Below are 6,208 nucleotides of genomic sequence, written 5' to 3' on the forward strand. Positions count from 1 at the left end.
CAATTTGCCAATCAAATTCATCTATATGTCTTACTCCTAATTTTGCACACATATAGTTTGTTATAGCATCCTTATAAGGGATGCATTGTTGAAGCATAATATAAGTTGAGTTCCATCTTATAGGCATATCTAACGCTAATGCTCTAGGAGGTATATTTAATGCTTTTAAGAACCTAAACCAATCTTCTTGTCATTGGTTACTACCTTGAATCCATGCAAAACTATCTCTAATTCTTTTAATGTGATTACTCATTTCTTTTAAACCGGATTTAACAATTAAATTAATTACGTGACATGCACAACGTTGGTGGAAAATAGTACCGTCACTGAATAAACTTAAATTATTTTCAAAGAATTCAATTGCTTTTGTATTGGCACTAGCATTATCTAATGTTATAGCTAGTCGAGTGTAAAAGGTTTATTAATGCATCTTTTTCTTTTTTAAATAATTTTAATAAATCTTTTCTAAGAGTAGTTTTTGAAGTGAACTGTGCATTAGGATTGTGTACAACCTTAATATATCGTTGCCAATTAGGATGCTCTACAAAACTAAGTGGTTGATCTAAAGCAGCTATCATTCGCGCAACTTCCATACGATCTTCTTGCGGATCGTATTTCCAAGTGGTTAGACCACTGGTTGCGCGATCAAAAGATAATTGTGTTTGGCGGAGTTCGGGTCCACTAGATTGGCTAAGCTTTTGAAGACACTTTTCGGAGTGTCGTCTCAAGTGTGTGGTGCAGTGAATAGTGTCGCCTTGTAATTTAGATAAACAATATTTACACTAAGCTATATGTTTAGTGTTACCTTCATTATCCACCTCGTGAATTATGTCGAAGTGATCCCAAACTGTCGAGGTACGCTTGCATTTCTTCCTGGAGGTTGCAACCCTTGCCAACGCAGATGCAGACGCAGTCGCACTCGCCGCTTCTCCACGCCCACCACCACTATTGTGACCACGACCTCCAGTACGTCCACCATGGCTCGGATTAGTAGATTCCTGCGTAACAAACTCATTAGTGGGAAATTGCCCTTCTTCTACATTGTGTTGGGCATCAACGGGAATACCACTATAATCAGAAAGATCCATTATAAAAAAATAAGATGGATTTGAGAGAGAGAGAGCTTTAGGATAATGTGATAGTTTTTAAAAAAAATTATGAGAGAGATTGAGAGAAATTGAGAGAGATTGAGAGAGATTGAGAGAGTTTGAGTGAGAAAAATGTGTGGGGGATGGGGGGTATTTATAGGGAAATTTTGGGGTTAAAAAATGATTTTTTTTCAAAAAAATCGTGATAAACGGCTATTTTTTGAAATTCGGGCACTCGGGCAGTTTCGGGTAATTTAGGTTTTCGGGCAGAATTCGGGCAAAATTCAAAAAACTAGCCGTTTTGGGTAATTCGGGCAGTTGGGCACCTCGGGCAGGTCGGGTTTTCGGGCAAAAATTCAAAAAACTAGCCGTTTTTTGGTATTCGGGCAGTTCGGGTACCTCGAGTTTTCGGGTAGAATTCGGGCAAAATTCAAAAAAAGTAACCATTTTGCGTGCATTCGGGCAGTTTTCGGGCAGGCGGGTTCGGGCATTTTTCGGGCACTTCAGGCACATAGAATTTTCGGGCATTTTTCGGGTCGGGCATGGTCGGAAAATTCAAAAAAATTCCGGTGGACGGCGGTAAACGGCAGTTAGATGGCGGCGGGCAAAAGAGTCAATGCCAAATTCGGGCTGCCCGAGCCCGAACCCGAAAATCTACCTTGGGCGGGCGGGAAATGGGCTTGCCCGCTCGAGCCTGAAAAAATTCGGGCTTCGGGCAGCCCGCCGACCCAAACTTCCAGCATGATATGTGATCTGGTTCAGAGTGAAAAAAAAGAACATAAATGATTTGAAAGCCGTAAATGTAACTTGTCCGTGTAAACAAACTTCACAAATCATACATCCATATATGTAAAATTGTTTGCGCTGCAAAATATATTTAGCATTAGAGTAAAACTTCGTCTATACCAATGTTCTTGGTTAATAATTCGGAATGAAAAGACAAATAACTTAAGAAAATTAGATGAACACCCACAAAAACACAAATCACCTTAGAAAAATAACAAGAGCAAAATAAAGAGATCTCAAGATTTTCGTATTCAAGAATGAATGTGTATCTTTTCCTCCTAAGTTAAGGAGATTTATAGTACATTGAGATTGAGAGTTTAAGTCTGCTATTAATTCAAGAGTTTATTCGCTCTTAATTACAATTGAGCTCTTCACCTTTTGGGTATTAAAATTGATAAAACAATCAAAGCGAATCAATCTCCAATAATTTAATGTCTTCAATTGACCTTGGTTATTTCACTTGATGATACCACGCGACCTTTGAATTTTTTGCTCAGGAGAGCTTTGGCTCGGGTGAGCTTCAGCTCAGGCAAGGTTGGGTTCAGGAGATTGAGCCTGAAAGAGTTTGGGCTTGAGAGAGTTTTGAACTCCGGATTTATTGCACCTTTAATGCTTCAAAAAATATGTAAGCCCACAAGCGTACAATGTCAAGTTTTGATAGTAAATGGTGAGTGAGTATCGTTTCCACATGAATTAGGTGTCAAATTGTCACTAAAAACCGCGATTATCGTAACTCAACTTTATTTAGGAATACGAACTAATTGAAATTAGAATAGAACAAGAACAAATATAAATACAAAAATAAAATAAAATATGAAAACTCATATGCACAAATGTACTAAGGACTTAACATCACCATATCATTCATATATTCATTCTATTTAGCTATTGCTAGCCAATTCTACTCAATTCATTAATCTTAGGTTTTCGAAGGTAATTTCACTTCCTCTCCCGAGTGCTGAGTAAAATAGAATGCAAAACCCACTTAAACAATATCCCTCTTAGCCTAACCGAATCAAGCATTTATTAAGCAACCTAATTTTGATTACCCGAATTAATTGGCCTCCCGAACTCAACTAACTCTAGGTTGTGTTTTTCCAATTCCAACACGTGAAAGTTACTCTTCCGAGCCTAAATCCACAAATCTATATCTCGAATATATGAAAACACAAATTAGAGCAATTAACATAAAGAAACACAAATGAATTAAATGGAATCCAAATTAACAATTGGCAAAATATTCAAAATATAGTTCAAACAATGTTACATAAAGTCCTAGAATAATAATCTAGCTAATCCATAACCAAAAACAAAATCTAAAAACTAAAAAGGAAATAAAGGAAGAAGGAAGAACTATGTTGGAAGAATGATCTTCTAAGCTTAAATCCATCATCTTCTTCATGGATCTTCAATGAAATCATGAGATTTGAGCCTCTAAAGTTCCTTCTTCTCTAGGAATTTTGTTCCTCTTTTTCCTCTCTTCCTCTCCAATTTTGGGAAAATGAGTCTTCTCCCCTTTTATATCTCTTTAAATCAGCTCAAATTGACAGCATTTCGTCTCTGGGCGTTGCAGCGGATCAATTTTTCACTACAACGGAGCTAAGGTTTTTGAAAAAAATCCTAGCGAAATTGACGCAACCACTGCAGTGGATAGATTTCCTGTTGTAGCGGGTGTGTGGTTTTCCTACTATCAGGCAGGAAATCCGCTGCATCAGACGGATTTCTCGCTGCAGCGGGTGTGCGACTGTGATGAGGATTTTTACCTTCTATATTGCCGAATTAATATTTGGTGTCTTCACAAAAGTTGTAGGTCTATATCTTATCTTTCCAACACAGTCAAGATCACCTCATTTGGACTTCGGATGAGAGCATTATGTCCCAAATACTGAAGTATATTCCAAAGTCAAATTTTCGCTCATTTTATTCGATTTTAATTTCAACCTACAAAAACAAAATAAAAATACATTAAACTAACAAAAATGCTTGAAAACTTACAACTACTCAAGCTCAAAAGTACTTGATTTTTAATCAAATCTAACAGTTAGAAAATTTATCTTACCAGTAGAACGGCCTATCGAAAACGGTCTTAAAAATAACTAATATATAATATATGGCCCTCTTTGCTTTAATAAGGTTGATCTGGAGAGAGAGAGAAAGGTATGTGCTACAACCAGCTGGAACGTATTGGTTAAACTAAGGTTCCCTCCTTCTTTAGCTCGTAAAGATACACACGATAACTCTAATGGGTACGTACTATGGTACAAAAATAGACATGTTACCATCAATTATAAGGACAAAAGATGGTTAAAACATCTCTATTGGACTGTAGTTGATGTTGTAAATATTATATACATGTACGTCGGTAAGTATGTTAGGGTAAGGTGTAGCGAAATAGCACATCTCTTTATCTTTATACGTTTAAAACTTGTTGTTTACATAAGTGGATCTTGCTTAATGGGTAGATGAGACCTAATTTAATAAGATTCACTATTTTGTGAGTGATAAAAATTTATCCCGTAAGGTGTAGCGAAAGAGCACATCTCTTTATCTTTATAAGGTTGAAATTCGTTGTTCACATAAGTAGATCTCTCTTGGTGGATAGATGAGACCTAATTTAATAATACTCACCATTTTATAAGTGACAGAAATTTATCCCATAAAAATGAATACCAAGTAAAAATATATAAAGATTAAAGGTATGAGTACTAGGTTGACGAAATTAGAAATATTTGAATTTGGGTTAATTCCGATTTTTTTTTTTTGAAAGAATGGTTGATTCCATTATTTTTAGTCCTTCAATTATAACCCAATCTCATTTCATTTATTAACTATAGACATTTCAGAAAGAGTATGATCTATTAAGTTGTTCCAAATAATTAGTCTTTTATCAATTTGACTTTTAAAAATATTGAGGAAAAATGCATGGTTTTATTTCCTTCTTAACACATAAATTACAAAATTAACTAATTCCACTAGACAATAAATGGTCCTCGTGTTGATTTTTCCGTTGATATTTTTAGAGTCGATGGATGAAATGCTAGTTTGGGACAATCTCATAGATTGAAGACTCATTTTGGGAGTTTTCAAAACTTGCTATTTTCTTCTGCTCAAAGCTATCTATCTCATCCAAAAGAATAGAATAATTACAAGAATAGTTGTCCTCTTCAGGACAAATAAATTGCTTAGAAGCTCATCAGTGTACTGCACTCCCCAGCGCAGAGTTTATTACAACATTAATTTCCACTGAATATTGCATGACTCTTAAATATATTATTTTGTTGAGATATTAAAAATTAAATGGACTGAAGAATTAATTTGGGACAATTTCATAAATCGGTAACTCGTTGTAGAAAATTTCGAAAAAACATGCTAGTTTTTCCAGCACAACTCTATAAATCTAACTCATCCAAACGAATAGAATAATTACAAGAACAATCGTCCACTACTTGAGGGGTGAATTGTTTAAGAAGCTCGTCAATGCACAGGGCCAGGTTTATTAATCCGCGAACCATGAATCCAAAAGTAAGCTGACCCTTATAAGGTTACAAAAATACCGTACAAGGTCATAATCTTTACTGATGCCTTCAATCATACAAAAAAAATTATTAAATGTCAAATCATTAGATATTTACAAAAGAAAAACAGGGTAAAAATATTAAGTTATAAATATAATCCGACAAGAAGCCGGACAATTTTAAAATGATTCAGATTCTCAACCCTTATAATAAAACAATATAAAACTCGGAGAATATTAGAGCCTTATAGCCAATCAAATCGTAAGATTCTTTAAGCATATGATACACACACACACACACATATATATATATATATATATAGTCGTATAAAACAAATTAGCAAAATCAGGATAAATTGCATTGGCACACCAATTAAAGTGTGGTATATATTTATGTCGAGAAGAGAGGATCCGTATTCTTGTTGTCCTTGGCTCTACATAATCCGAACAGCAATTTGGCAATATATATTATTATATTTCCAGATAATAAGGAGAAGTACTAGTTTCTCCGAGAAATATGTGAAAGCTAGGGGCCATATGAATTATGATCGTGTATAATATTGGAGACAAATGCTTAAACAGCTGGAAACAATAATGCGAAACTAGCTCCCCAAACAAAAAGATTTTGGCAGCAGCCAGCAAGAGGCTTTTTTTCTCTGCCCCTTAGATAAATCACACTTTCGCTCCTTAAATTGTATTGTTTTATATATCTGTTATTTTTACCCCAGGAACATCATAGAATATTTAATTCTCATTTTATCTCATATCTTTACTTTTCATGTTTAGCTGTTCAAAAAAAAAAAAAAAAAAAAAAAAAAAA

This window comes from Morus notabilis, unplaced genomic scaffold (assembly GCF_000414095.1).
Source record: "Morus notabilis unplaced genomic scaffold, ASM41409v2 Scaffold396, whole genome shotgun sequence".
In the NCBI taxonomy this organism is placed as follows: Eukaryota; Viridiplantae; Streptophyta; class Magnoliopsida; order Rosales; family Moraceae; genus Morus; species Morus notabilis.